The 15,935-nt window shown below is 49.2% G+C and overlaps 1 pseudogene; it reads right to left on the bottom strand.

Annotated features, from left to right (window-relative positions):
- The window catches only part of LOC129631224 (liver carboxylesterase-like), a 28,301-nt pseudogene extending 13,668 nt beyond the window's left edge, over nt 1-14,633 (bottom strand).
- Between the last annotated feature and the right edge of the window lie 1,302 nt (nt 14,634-15,935).

Raw genomic sequence — 15,935 nt, 5'->3', positions numbered from 1 at the left:
CCTTGAAACTGAAGACAGGTATCATGGAATGGAGCTTAAAAATGTGGAATCCACAATCCCACTATCTAATTCCAAATCTTGGCTCATCCAATTAACAGCCATGTGGCCTCAGGCCAGTCACTGGCAAAGTGAAGCCAGAGGGGAAGATGCAGCGGAGAAGTCAGGCGCCAGGATGGTGGGGCACTGGAGAGTGTGCACACTGGAGACGGGTCCAGTGTCTGACATGCGATCAGTGCTCAGCCGTAAGAAGTGGACAGAGTGGGGAGAGAGAGGGAGGTAGGGCAAGAATAAGAATCTTAGATTCCTTCATTGTCTTAGATTCCTCCCTTTAAGTGAGGCTGCTGGCCCCACCCCTCTACCAAACCAGCCCGACCAAAATGCTCCACATCACTGACTCTAAGGCACACTCCTCAGCAGGGCCTTTGTGTTGCTCACCCTTCCCTGTCTTCCTAACATTCTCCAAATAAAGGCAAAGTCCCCACTAGGTCCTATGTAGCATGGCCCTGCCAATGGCTGCATCCTCAGCTCTCTCCAGGTGCTGTCTGCACTTTCTGCCGTGGCCACATCAGCCTTCCTCACCCTCTCACTTGAGATACCTGCTCCTGACCCAGGACACTTGCTCAGGATGTTGCCTCTTCCTGGATATTCTTTTCTTACCAAGTAATTTACTGCTTTCCCTTCTCATCTCAACTCGTTGATCATTATTTTTTCCAGGAGCCTTTCCTGATAACTTCTCCCTACACACTGGACTAAGGGCTCCTTTTGGATTCTTTTGACATCAGGTACCTCTTCTCTCGGAGAAGGCAATGGCAGCCCACTCCAGTACTCTTGCCTGGAAAATCCCTTGGATGGAGGAGCCTGGTAGGCTGCAGTCCATGGGGTCGCTAGAGTCGGACACGACTGAGCGACTTCACTTTCACTTTTCACTTTCATGCATTGGAGAAGGAAATGGCAACCCACTCCAGTGTTCTTGCCTGGAGAATCCCAGGGATGGGGGAGCCTGGTGGGCTGCCGTCTCTGGGGTCGCACAGAGTCGGAAACGACTGAAGTGACTTAGCAGCAGTAGCAGCAGCTCTTCTCTATTGCTCTAGTCACAGTTGACATTTCACAAGTTTTGCAATTGTATAATTATTACTCTATCTCCTAAATTATAATAGAAGCTTCATGAGGTTGCCAGATGTCAGATTATATCAAAACTACTTGTTGAGTGAATGAATGAATGAATGCTCCAGGAACCTACCCCAGTCACAAGCCCCCAGGGAAAATCCACTCCAGGCTCACATGAGGCCAATGAGTTCAGCAGACTCAAACACTGAGGGAGGCAACACAGATGCCACTGCCCACTGTGCAGCCCCTCAACCCCACCTGGCACACTTTGGGATGCATGTTCATTGCAAAGTGCGCCGGGGCCGGCAGTCCAGAGTCACGAGCCCGAGTCCAGCTCTGCTCTCATCACTGGCTGACCTTGACAAGTTCTTCTGCTGTCTGCCCCAGTTTGCTTAGCAGGAGAACTGGGAGGTGGGGCGGGGTGTGTCCTCGCCCTTCCTGGTCAGCCACCCTCACTGCTATGATTCTCTGAGGATGTCAGCCAGACCCTGCGATAAGAAAGGGCCCTGACAACTTCAGCAGAGCAGAGCATGGTGTAGGGACAGTCCAGTGTGAGGCTTACCTTAGCTTCAGCCTTAGAGTCCTTCTTGACCAGGCCAGGAATAAGGGCAACGCCACTCTCTGAGATGGCCCGGTGGAAGAGATTCTTGGCCAGAGGAGATAAAACCTGGGAGGAGAGTGGCAAGAAAGGGAGTTTATGCTCACAGGGAGTGGGGTCTTCAAGAGCTAGACCCATCCATAGCCCCGTCCTGGACTGTTCCTATGGAGACCGTGGGGCTCAGTGGACATGACAGGTCCTTGCTTGACCTGACTGACCTTGTTCCCTAGACTGACCCCAGGGTCCAGCTTCTCCAAGAAAACCTCCGCTAGAGGGAACCAGGTGTACAGAGTGAGGCATAACAGTGAAAGTATCTGAAAGGCAGCTGGAAATTTCTAGCATCGATTTAAACACACAGTTCTGATTTCCCAATTCCATTACTCAGGATTGAAGGGAAATGACTTGGAGGCAAACAAAAATCTCCAAGATGTTCATGTTATTCATAACAGTAAAAAGTGGAAATAACATAAGGTGTTATATGACATTGGGTAAATAAGGTATTTTTCATTCTTCATTCAAAGACTAGAAATACTAAGGACTATACACACAAAACATAAATAATAATTAATGGTTAGGGAAACATATATGCTATAATGTAAAGGAAGCTTTTTTGTTTAAAAATTCCTAGATATAGATAGATGACAGATAGGGTGATTCATGGGAAAAGGGCTGTTCTGGTGGCTCAAATGGTAAAGAATCTGCCTGCAATGCAGGAGACCTGGGTTCAATCCCCGGGTTGGGAAGATACCCTGGAGGAGGTCATGGCAACCCACTCCAGTATTCTTGCCTGGAGAATCCCCAAGGACAGTGGAGCCTGGTGGGCTACAGTCCACAGGGTTGCAAAGAGTTAGACACGACTGAGCGACTAAGCGCAGAACAGCACAACAGCATGGAAAAAAGACCAGAAAAATGAAACTGTCCATGGTGAGAATCACTGGCTAATGGGATTGTGGATGAATTTTTATTTGGGGGGGTTATCTATGATTTTCTTTTTTCTCCATTTTATAAAATATAAAAAAGTTTTCCCTGAATATTCAACTATGATCCCACATGTTTTAAAAATATAGTAATAGTGCTCAATAGTGAGGTAGTTGGAGTGTTTCCCACAGCTCCCAGCACCTTCTAATCTGGCTTTCCAGCTTTGCTTCCCTTGATGTCTCCCCCATTCCCATTCCCCACACCGCACTCCCAGGTCCTGTCTGTATCCCCTTGTCGCCTGTCCCATCCCCCATCCCTCCTCTTCTTCTCCTTCTCCCCAGCCCAGCTCCATCCCTCAGCCCCAGACACTGCTGCCCTCCCTCCTGGGCATGGACAAGCCCCCAGAGCCCTCAGAGGGGGCCCCCAACCTGTTCCTAGTGCTCGTGTCTCCCTGAACTGTAGGCCTGGCTTCAAGTCAGACAAGGACACACAGACCAACCTCAAGTTGGCTCCTCTGATTAATCATTTACACCCACCCCTAATCTCAAGAGAAGTGAGGCGAGTCCTAACGTTAAAATGATTAAGAAGGAGAGGATGAGCTCAACCGACACAGGACAGCAAGAGAGTGTCTGTCGCAGCTGTGGCTGCAGCTACGGCCCCGGAGGCTGAGCTGAGCCCTGAGCTTCCTGGGGGCCAAGGGGAGTCTGGCCATTAACTCTCCACCATCTGATGCTGCACAGAGTCAGGTCAGCCTTGAATCCAGGTCTTGGAAGTAAAGGTCCCAGGACTAGATGGGCTGATCTGCAAGGGGTCCCATCAGCAGCCACATCAGGGCCAGGAAGACTTACAAGAACAGAGACACTTTCCGCTCCTGCTGACTCTCCAAAGACGGTCACAGAGCCTGGATCCCCTCCAAAGTTGGCAATGTTCTCCTGGACCCAGTGCAGCGCAGCCACCTGGTCCAAGTGGCCCCAGTTCCCCAGGCTGTGCTCGTCCCCTGTGCTGTGAGTAAGAGAACAGGGTGGGGATGGGGGCAGAGATGTCCCGGCAGGGCCCTGAGGACCAGAGATGGGGCTGGGGGTCCAGGTGAGCCTTCTGGAAAGGACTGGGCTTCCACAGCCCTGACATGGGGTCTTCATCTTCTTCCATCCTATTCTGCTGTAGGGCTCTACATATTCATCCTTCATCTATTGATTGACCATTTCCTATGAGCACATGGACTTTGCAAATATCCAAAGAAGGGAATTCCCAGTGGAAGAAACAGCAAGTGCAAAGGCCCTGGGGTCCAGTGAACAAAAGTATGAGTCTAGGACATGCAGCTACAGAGGGTCCTGAGGATCTGGGTGAGGACATCCATGTCATTGTAAGTAAGATGGGAAGCCATTGCAGAGATGACAAGATTCCATTTATGTCTTAAATGATCACTCTGGCTACTGTGGAGCCAAGAGGATTTGGTGGTGACTGAACGTGGGGAGTGAAAAAAAAGAGAAGAATTCATGCAACCATAAGGTTTTTATCCAGAGTAACTGGAAGGGTGTATTTGCCAATAGCTGAGCATGAGGCCCTGTTGAGGGGACCATGGGAGCCAAGGGTTATGTCTGTTAGTGGAGGAGTGAGGTGCCCTCAGATGCCCCATGGAGAAGGTAGGAGGCACTTAATGGTGTACTTGTGGGCTTCAGTGGAGAAATGGGACTGAAAATAGGAAGCTTGGAAGTGCTCCCTGAGGTCACTCAAGGAATCAGTGGGACAAAGAAGAAGATGTGCACAGAGGCTGAGACAGGAGGAGGAGGGCCAGGGAGGAGCTGAGAAGGAAGACCCATGAGGGAGGAGGTGGCCAGGAGCCAAGAGAGGTCAGCTTTTCAAGAACTGAGGGATCACGTGTGGATCTGCCAAGGTTGGCTGAGAGATGCTGGGGCATGGTGACCTGGACCAGAGTAGTCTGGTGTCTGGTCGGGGTGAAACTTTGGTTCATGTGGTAGAGGAGAGACTGGGGGAGAGGAAGTGGGGCGAGTACGTGCAGTTACACTGTCCCTGGGAGCAGACATGGGCCGTGGGTGGAAGAGCTGAGGGGTCTCCGTGAAGGGGACACATCCTGGGACACGACTCCCCTGGGACAACCCTCCCCCAGCCCACAGTTCTTTCCAGGGAGGTGACCACCTCTGCCCCAGGCCACCCCCCAGCATCTCAGAGTAAGAGGTCCTGGCGCCAGTACATTCGGGAAAAGCTCAGTAACTGCCTGCTGGAAACCTGGTTCCTGTCCCCAGAGAATCCACACAGGAGACTCAAGCCTTCACTCACGCATGTGCCAAATTCCAGAAGGAAATGGGGTGAGTGGGCCAACGCTCATCCCAGTAGATGTACCCCTGGAGTCAGATGCTCCTTACGACCTCCCAGTTCCAGGCACCCGTTCCTTCACCTACAAGACTTCATGGAGCTCCCACATGAGTCTACCCCTTTCTTTTTTTAAAAAAAATTAATTAATTTATTTTAATTGGAGGCTAATTACTTTACAATATTGTGGTGGGTTCTGCCATACATTGACACGAATCAGCCATGGGTGTACATGTGTCCCCCTGGTCCTGAACCCCCCTCCCACCTCCCTCCCCATCCCTTCCCTCTGGGTTGTCCCAGTGCACCGGCTTTGAGTGCCCTGCTTCATGCATCAAACTTGGATTGGTCATCCTATTTCACATATGGTAATATATTTGCTTCCCCAGGAGATAAGATGTGTGAGCCTCTAAGTGCTGTGCTGCATGATAACTGTCATCTTAAAGATACTGCAACATGCCAGGCAGCAAAGTGAAAACGAGATAAGTAGGTCAGAGGAGATAACATCTGGGTTGGGCTTGGTAGGAATAATAGGAGTGTGTCAGGGAGATTAGGTGTTTTATGTGTAAGAGCTCAGAAGTAAGTGTACCAGGGTGGCTGGGGAATGAGAAGGTAGGTGGAGCCCAATTAGGAGGGGACTCAGATGTCTTAGTAGGGAGCCTAGCACAGAGCCCCTTGAGGGCTTGCATGACCAGAGTGGGGGCCTAGCACCCCCACACTGGGGGCAATGTGCCACCAGGAGAGTCCAGGGTCTTACCTGAAGAATCCCCAGATGCCCAGGCGGTACTGAATGGTCACCACCACCACATTTTCATGGGCAGAGAGGACCAGCCCATCATAGGTTGATGCTCCACCCATCAGCAGAGCTCCTCCATGGATCCACACCACCACCTGGATGGGGGCGGGGGGGACCCAACCACACAGGTTACAGGAAGCAGAGCTGGGGAAGACCTCAGAGACAGGTTTGGTCACCTACCTGTTATCCAGCAGTGGCCCAGGCTGCCACTCCACTCAGGGCACCCTGGCTGCCCCTGCCTGTCTCCCCTGCCCCAGTGCCACCTGCGCTCAGCGCTCTTCATGCTGAGAACATCATCATGGGAACAGCCAAGGCTCGAGCATCATCTTCTTTCCAACACTCCCACCACCCTCACTCCTGGGCCCCTCACCCAGCTCAGCACACTCAGCATGCAGAAGCCCTTGGATAGAAGCTTGTTTCAGCTTCATCTTAGTTACCTTTTATGTGGCGAATTCAACTTCTCATGAGAATGAATGATCATGTCAAGAAGCCTATGCCCTGGGTGGTACCTCTTCTTAATATACCTTCCTGCTGCCTCCTTCTGCTCCCCAAATCTCACCCATCCTCCAAAGCCTAGCCTAAAAACCACCTCCTCCAAGAAGTCTTCAACCATTTGATGAATATGATCTGAAAACCTACTAGGTGCCAAGGACTGTGCTAAGAATTGAGGCCATTCATAATGCATGTCCCCAAATTTAAGGAGTTCACATAGCAAGAAAGTGAGAATAGCTAAAGTAATATTATAATGATTTTGTTAACAAAAAATTTGAAGAACTCATACATGAACTATGTACCAACTATTATTTTAAGCATTTAAAAATAATCCATCCATGAACGAGGGACTGCTATTATCCCATTTCATGGACAAGAAAACGGGGGCACTTAACCACCCTGAGGTCACGCCGCTACTAGGCAGTGGAGGCAGGACTTGAACCCAGGCAGTCTGGCTCCAGAGTCCACATGTTGAGCCACCCAGCACACAGCAGCCAATGGCCATGCTGCAGTAGGTTGGGTGCTGGGGCAGGAGGAATTCCTTCCCTTCAACTCTAACTAATGCATCAGCAAGTTGCCTCGTGTGCTGTGCCAGACACTGCCATAAATCTTCATATTCATCACTGAAAACTCATGTGTGATTATCCCTGATTTGAGGAAACAGAGCCAGGTCTCTCAGGCAGTAAAAGGCAGAACTAGTATTTACACCCAGACTCTGCAGATCCAGAGCCTGTGTCCACACTAGAGGGTCTCCAGCCTCAGGTTCCCGGAGCCCCTGCTCCTCCGACATCTCCAATCCTTGACTGCCTCCAGGTGGAGGGACTGAGTTTGCAGTCATCTCTGAGTCCAGGCTGAGCCAGGCGCTGGTCAGCAGTGATTTGCTGACGAACCTAGCCCAGCTCAGTGCACATCCTCAAAGGCAGGGGCTGTGTGGTCATAGTTTTACGTTCCTCTTTTCTCTTAACTCCCACTTCTAGCTACGTGTGTGGGAGCACTAAGTATGTAACAGGCAAATGAATGAATGAATGCATGAGTGATCAATTGTCCCCACCTCTTCAAGCTTCTAGTCCCAAGTTCAGACACCCTTTTCATCTGGGCACCATGCCAAGGGTGTTCCTGAGCGATGTCTGGGTGTGCGTGGCCGCCCCTGTCTCTACCCCCACTGACCCCTCCTTTTCTAGCAGACCAACCCCACCCTCCAGCCTGAGTCTGGAAGGCTGCCCTGTCTCTGGGCTCCATTTATTCTGGAAATGATGACTTACTGCATCACTAGCCTGGGCCAAAGACAATTAGGAAGTGAAATTAACTACAAGAAAATCTTGATAGTTGCCAAGGGAAAGTACAGGAAAAGCTTGTTGCTCCAGGTTCAGCCTCCCCAACCTGTGACACAGGAAGCTGTCAAAGAGGGCCTCTGTGTGCTGAGGAAAGGCCACACACAGGCTCCGTGCTAGCGCGTGTCAGAGCGCTCCTGTTGTTCCAGGAGCCCCGTGCTCCAGTCCTGCCAACCCTACTCTGTGACCGCGCCTTCCCCTCACTGGACCTCAGTTTCTGTCTGTAAAGGAAGGGTTGGCTTGTTGGCTTATCTCCAAGATTCCTTCCAGCTCTAACTTTATTGGAAATTATGTTTTACCTACTCTGGGTATCAGATTCCTAATCTAGCAATTAAGAGTCATCCTTCTTGTCCATCTATTAGCATGAGAGACCCTATAAAAATGAAAATGTGCATTACAGATGTGCAGCAATCTCCCCCAGGGGCCCTACTCTGGCCGAGGGGAAACAGAGGAGTGGTCAACCTGCGCTTCCTGATGTCAGGTTTGGCTGTGGTGCACAAGAAAGCCCTGGGGCCCCAGAAGACCCTTGGCCCAAGACGCCCCCACCCAACACTGCCTTCATCCCCTTCCAGTCTACACCAGCCTTGACCAGTGGTTCCCACTGCTTACCGGCAGCCTGCTTCTCTTCATCAAGTCAGCAGGGGTGTAAATATTTAGGTAAAGACAGTCTTCAGAAAATTTAGGCTTAACGGTCTCCATTCCGTTGCTAATGAGGTCTGAGGTCATTTCCACCAACACTGCGCTTTGGGAGCACCTGGGAGGGGCAAGGAAAGAGAAGAACTCCTGATGTTCAATCAGAGCTGACCAAGGAGATGTCTCCTGTAGTGAGGCCAGGTCTTGGACTAGGAGAATTAAGCCTGTAAACAGAGCTGTCTTACCAGATTCCAGACACTGGAATGGGTAGGAGACTACCTGGGGGGTCAGGATAGGGGGCTCTAGGGCTCACCAAGTTCTCTGTGGAGAGTGACTAATGAGAAGGCCTGGCACCTCCCCCTTTCAGGAGACTTCGGAATGCATTGTGTCAAGAAGATGCTGCTTATGAGCCTGGAAGTGGATCATTTCCTGCATTCCCTGGTTGCAGCTGGCTCTCTGCTGCATAGCGAGTGCAGGGTGCTTACGCTCCTCTACAGGTCAACTAGGAGTTCCAGTTCATGGGAGACTTCCAAAAACGGTGAGAAGCCACTCTGTTGGCAGTCATTTAAGGCATGCAACAGGTCAAGGGCAAAATATTTGTGGTGAACATTAGGAGAGCTTGGTTCTAGTTCTGCCTCTGCCACTTACATACCAGGTGACCTTGGGCAAGTTCCTTCTCTGTTCTGGGTCTCAGTCTGCCACGTCTAAGTGCGGGGAATGATTTCTATATGGGTCTTGCAGCACTGACATGCTAAGATTCTGTCAGCTCATCTTGTCAAGTGTTATGCATTGCCCAAATAATGGATCTGAAAGATCCAACAGCGGTAACAGGCAATACTTAATATTTAAAAGACACTTGCTCCTTGTAAGGAAAGCTATGACCAACCTAGACTGCATATTAAAAAGCCGAGACATCACTTTGCCGACAAAGGTCCATACAGTCAAAGCTATGGCTTTTCCCATAGTCATGTATAGATGTGAGAATTGGTCCATAAAGAAGGCTGAAGGCTAAGGAATTGATGCTTTTGAATTGTGGTGCTGGAGAAGACTCCAGAGTTCCTTGGATTGCATGGAGATCCAACCAGTCAATCCTAAAGGAAATCAACCCTGAATATTCATTGGAATGACTGTTGCTGATGCTGACACTCTAATACTTTGGCCACGTGATACTAAGAGTCAACTTGTTGGAAAAGACCTTGATGCTGGGAAAGATTGAAGGCAAAAGGAAAAGAGGGTGGCAGAGGATGAGATGGTTAGATAGCATCACCAACTCAAGGGAGATGAATTTGAGTCCAGGAGATAGTGAAGGACAGAGGAGCCAGACGGGCTACAGTCCATGGGGTTGCAAAGATTCGGACATAACTTATGGACTGAACAACCACAAAATCTTCAGATCAGGGGCTTCCCTGGTGGCTCAGTGGTAAAGAATCTGCCTGCCAGTGCAGGAGACACAGGTTCAATCCCTGATTTGGGAAGATCCCACATGCCACGGGGCAACTAAGCGTGTGAGCCACAACTACTAAGTCTGTGCTCTACAGCCTGGGAGCCTCAACCACTGACGCCTGCGTGCCCTGGAGCCGGCGCTCCGCAAGATAAGCCATTGCAATGAGAAGCCCACACACTGCAACTAGAGAGTAGCTCCCGCCGCCTGCAACTAGATAAAGACTGCACAGCATCAAAGACCCAGCACAGCCAAAAATAAGTAACAAGATAAAAAAAATTATTTAAAAAAATCTTCAGATCAGACCCATGATATGGGTTCTATTATTATCCCCATTTTACAGTTGAGAAAACTGAGGCACAGAGAGGTTATAGAACCTGCCCAAGGTCACACAGCCATGAAAAGTCAGACTATGCACCGCTTATGTTTCCGAGGACATTATAAGCCACATTTCCAGATTTTCAGAAAGCAGGCATGGTGGCCCCCAGTACTGAGGTGCTTGGATGACATAGCTGTCAAATGACTGTCAGAGCCCCAGAGAGACCCTCCTGATTTCCATCCTGGAGGAGCTGTCCCCAGATCACCAAGGCAAGTGGATATAGTATTCATAAAAGGATACAATGAAAAATTAATGGGAAAGAGAGTTCAACATCACTAGTATTGAGATAAATGCAGAATAAACTCTAAAATTATATAAATAATTATGATGCTAATAATTATTATTATTTTGCCTACTCAATAGCCAAAATGTTTTTAAATAATCTCAAGCATTGGCTAGGGTCTGGTGAATGAAAGTTTTCATATATTAATGAAAAGAGTGTAGCTGGGACATTTTCGGAAGGAGATTTAACAAAAGGTGATACTCTTTTACTCAGAAATGTCATTTCTTGGAACTCAGCCTCAATTACTGTGAATGTGCATAAAGGTTTGGCTATAGGATGTTCATCACAGTGCCAATTATATTATCAAAAATATCCAGAAGAACTTAATGGTCCCAAATAAGGGACTGGGTAAATAAACTATAACTCAATACCCAATGTAATGTAATATCAGGCTGTGATATGTAATGACATATAACCATGTTTATGATACAAACGAGCAAAGCAGACATCCAAAGTATCTGTATCGGGCTTCCCTGGTGGTCCAGTGGTTAAGAGTCTGCTTTGCAATGCAGGGACATCGGTTTGACCCCTGGTCTGGAAGTTCTCACATGCTGTGGGACAGCGAAGCCCGTGAGCCACAACGACTGAGTCCGAGCCCTACAGCCCATGCTTCACAACTAGAGAAGCCACTGCAGAGAGAAGCCCACACATCTCAACTAGAGAGTAGCCCCTGTTCCTTGCAACTAGGGGAAGCCCATGTGCAGCAACAAAGACCTGGTGCAGCCAATAATAACTTAATAATAAAAATTTTTTTAATTATTAAAAAAAATAAAGAATCTGTATTGTGTGATATGATACTGTGATATAATAAGAAATGTATCTTTGGTCTTCCCATTTCCTGCAAGGAGTTCCTAAAACCCTAGGAATTTCCTAAGTGAAGAGAGTGACAAACGCATCATTTGTTGTGTTAATGAGGTGGTTCTGGACCCCACCTTAGGGTGGAAAGTAGCGGCAAGAGGCAGATCCTGGAAATCCCCAGAGATCCACGCATGTAGATGTCCTAGGTGTTCTGGGGGATGACTTTGACTTCTTTGCCCAACGTGGACACAGTGACTAGGACACACCAACCATTGCTCTCCTCCTTACTAGGCAGCAGTCACACCTGGGAGTTAGGAACTGGCGATACCTCAAAGACTCCCCACCCACACACCTCCTGGCCCACCTCACTCCCCAGCTGCATTGAAGATCAAGACAGAAGAATAAACAGAATCATTACTTCTGACCACTGCTCAACTCCTTGTTTTATTCCAAAGCACTTAGCCTATTCTTACATATTATTACTCTGCTACCTTGCATATTGCTCAGGATCTGTCTTTCCCTGCTACAAAGGCAAGCTGCATGAGGGTGGGATCTTTCTTTGGGTCACTGATGGATCCCAGGAAACTAGAACACGCCTGACACACAGGAGGTGCTCCAGAAATATTGGTTGAATAAAAGGCTCTACAGTGCTGTGAGAATTCTGGAATGCTGATAAGGATCTACAATATCTTGAGGATTTCAGAATAAAGTATAAGCCACTCAGAAGATTGCCTTGGCTCCTTCCTGCATCCCTTTGAGACTAACATCCCCACTGAATGATGCCAAAAGCCACACCCCCGGCTTACATGGGGGAGTGAGAGGTGGTATTCTTCACGAAGGTCCATGGTTCTGCAGGCTGCGGCGGAGCAAACCTCAAAGATCAAAGAGGAGGCTTGGCAAAGGGGACTCCCAGGAAAACGCCCACAGGCTGTGCAAATCCTTTTAAGCTGACATATTTTCCCAGGACTCTGCCCTGAGCGGTGTCCACAATAGGTGGTGAGGGTGGCAGCCCTGGTGGACATTGAGAGGAAATGAGGACACGTCAGTGGTGAAGGTTTGAACTGGATTCTGGGTGGACTTTGTTACCTTTGCCATGTGATCTTGAATGTCCTCTCAACTCTCTAAGCCTCAGCTTCTTATGTGAGAGAGTGAAGCTAACTGTCCTTCCTAACTCACAGGGTCATCAGAGAGAGCGAGACTGGGGGTCACACTCTGTCTGTCCCATTCCCATGGAGCAGACAGTTCCTTCTCACTGAGCTCAAATGCATCTCCTGCAGTTGCCACGTCAGGCCTGGTCCTCCCTGCTTGGGGACATCCTGCACCTTCACAAGGCAGGTGGCCTTCGTGTTGACCCCTGTTCATGCTCATCCCTCAAGTCCTCTCTTGTCCATCCTCAACAGCTGCAGTTTGTTTAAGCATCCTAACAGAAAATGATTTCCAGCCTCTCACCCTCCCAATTGTTCCCCTTTAGATACAGATAAAACGACAACCTCTCCCTCAAAGCGTGTGGCCAGAACAGAGAAGAATAACCCAAATCTGGTCTTATAAACACATCTGATGATAGCCTTCAAGAGACGTGAAGTGGACAGATGCCCAATTGGCAAAGGTGAAAAAGTGGGTGATGTGCTGTGAGGCACAGGCAACAATGGTGAAGGCAGCGGTTACCACTTGAGGTTCATGGAATGATGTGTGTTGGGTACTTTCTCTGTGCCACGTGGGCATTCCAATGACAAAAGCCTCGCTAGGGAAACATTAATATGTCCATTTTACAAACGAGGTAACTGAAGAAATGGAGGAAGCCAGTATGGATCTTTAAAAGATGGAAATAGACTGACTCTACCCAGATAAACCAGCAGAAAGGGGATAATCAGCTTCTAAGGTGCTTCTGACTCTGCTCTTGCCCTCAGTTCCAGGCCTCTCACAGTGTTGCAGCACCAGGAAGAGGATTAAACCCAGTGTAGACTGGGCTGTCAGAGCACTGGCTCTGGACTCAGGAGACAGGGAGAGAATTCAGAGCATGATTTTCCAGCTCACCTTGGATACATACCTTTCCCTCTCTGAGCCTCGGTTTTTCCATCTATAAAATGGTACAGATGCATTCTGAGGGCTCTTGCTGCACCCTTGTATTAACCATGTCTTCTATGCTGTGTATTCTGATGCTTTGACACCGGGAGCCTTGCTGATTATGGGGGGACTGCCCCTCCCAGAGTTAGCCAATCCCTGGAGACAGGAATGAACTTTCTCTTCCAGCATGCCAGAGGCTGAACCCTAACCACCTTCTTTATCAGGCCCTCCACAATGGCCACTATCATCCTGCCCTAATTACTCCAGGGCAAAGTACCTAACAGTTGTGGGCACTCTCTAAGCCCTAGAGCGTGGCGGGGATTGGCTAGTTTCCTCACCCTATCCAGCCCACCCCACTAACCAAGATAAAGTTCTTGCCCTGATTCCTCCCTTCTTCCTCTGCCCCTGACACACCTGGTGCTTCACCTTCTAGCCCACCAGGTGGTGTCACGCCCCCACCTCTGGGGAACTGGGAAAAACAAACTATCTCTTAAATGGCAATTGGCTCCTGATCCATGGGCTTTACCACACCTCAGAGTGTCTATTCATACACTGTAAGTTATAACAACTCTTTTACTTATGAATCACTGTTTTTTTTTTCACTTTTTCCAATTCCAGACACTCTTTAGAAACAACCCATTTCACACTTAGAACAGCCCAATGATGTAGATACAGTTCTCACCCCCATTTTAGACGTGCAAAACTTAGACACAGAAAAGAAACATCCCTTGTCTAAGAATACACAGCTACTGAGTGCTGCCTTGGATGGGAACCCACGCACACTGACTCCAGAGTGGACATTAATACTCCATTAACCCACTTTTGAAGAAGGCAGTGGCACCCCACTCCAGTACTCTTGACTGGCAAATCCCATGGACGGAGGAGCCTGGTAGGCTGCAGTCCATGGGGTCCCTAGGAGTCGGACACGACTGAGCGACTTCACTTTCACTTTTCACTCTCATGCATTGGAGAAGGAAATGGCAACCCACTCCAGTGTTCTTGCCTGGAGAATCCCAGGGACTGGGGAGCCTGGTGGGCTGCCGTCTCTGGGGTCGCACAGAGTCGGACACGACTGAAGTGACTTAGCAGCAGCAGCAGCAACCCACTTTTAGCCATATCTGGACTAATGATCAAGGGGGAAACAGACGGAGCTCGCCAAAGTCCTCAGCTGCTCAGCGATAGGTGAGCTGGTTGCCCTCCTGCACGTGGCACGGCCGGTGGGCTCCCAGTGGGTACCCTCCCCTTTGTCTCCTGTCAACGCCGGGAGTCGGCAGAGCCTCAGAGTTCTGACAGCTCGCGCTGCTGCGGGACCCGGCGGCCTGTCACTGCTTTGCCCTGTACGCTTCTCCTCCACCTGGTCCCCTACAAGGATTCCCAAAGACCGCCTGCTATTTGCATTTCAGGACGACTCACCCCAAGCCGTGGAAATGGCGAGGGAGGTCAGGACCAGAGCGACGAGCCCCATCGTGGCAGGACAGCAAGCTCTGCGTCCTCAGGTCTCTGTGCCTACCGAAGGCCTTATGAGTCAGCCCAGTTCCCGCCCCCTCCAGCTTCTCCCCCAGCCCCGCCCCCGCCGCCCAAGAGCCTGAGGAGACAACAGAAAAGCTCTCCCCGCTACCGAAGATGCGAGGGCTGACGTTTCCGCGGCCAGGCCCGTCCAGGCCCCGCCCTCCTAGACTTTGACTTTTATCAAAAGAGCTTGCATTAAACTTCCTGATTACAGGTAACCACTGACTTGTTCAACCACAGGTTTCACAAGTGTTTCTCCCTTCCTGGATTCTAACCTTAGTGCACTGTGAGCTACCCAAAGCACGCATAAGCAAACAGAGGTCTTTAGACAAGGGCACACTTTGGTGGAACAAAAGACTGGATCCAAATGGGAAAAGAAGTACCTCAAGCCTGTATATTGTCACCCTGCTTATTTAACTTATATGCAGAGTACATCATGCGGAATGCCAGGCTGGATGAAGCACAAGCTGGAATCAAGATTTCTGGGAGAAACATCAATAACCTCAGATATGCAGACGACACCACCCTTATGGCAGAAAGTGAAGAAGAACTAAAGAGCCTCTTGATGAAAGTGAAAGAGGAGAGTGAAAAAAATGGCTTAAAACTCAATATGCAGAAAACTAAGATCATGGCATCTGGTCCTATCATTTCATGGCAAATAGATGGGGAAACAATGGAAACAGTGAGAGACTTTATTTTCATGGTCTCCAAAATCACTGCAGCCATGAAATTAGAAGATGCTTGCTCCTTGGAAGAAAAGCTATGACCATCCTAGACAGCGTTATTAAAAAGCAGATGCATTACTTTGCCAACAAAGGTCCGTCTAGTCAAAGCTATGGTTTTTCCAGTGGTCATGTATAGATGTGAGAGTTGGACTGTGAAGAAAGCTGAGCGCTGAAGAATTGATGCTTTTGAACTGTGGTGTTGGAGAAGACTCTTGAGAGTCCCTTGGAGCGCAAGGAGATCCAGTCAATCAATCCTAAAGGAAATCAGTCCTGAATATTCATTGGAAGGACTGATGCTGAAGCTGAAACTCCAATAATTTGGCCACTTCATGCGAAGAACTGACTCATTGGAAAAGACCCTGATGCTGGGAAAGATTGAAGGCAGGAGGAGAAGGGGACGACAGAGGATGAGATTGTTGGATAGTATCACTGACTTGATGGACATGAGTTTGAGTAAGCTCTGGGAGTTGGTGATGGACAGGGAAGCCTGGAGTGCTGCAGTCCATGGGGTCACAAAGAGTCAGACATAACTG

This window comes from Bubalus kerabau, chromosome 17 (genome assembly GCF_029407905.1).
Source record: "Bubalus kerabau isolate K-KA32 ecotype Philippines breed swamp buffalo chromosome 17, PCC_UOA_SB_1v2, whole genome shotgun sequence".
Taxonomy (NCBI): domain Eukaryota; kingdom Metazoa; phylum Chordata; class Mammalia; order Artiodactyla; family Bovidae; genus Bubalus; species Bubalus kerabau.
This window is presented reverse-complemented; position numbering and strand designations above follow the sequence as displayed.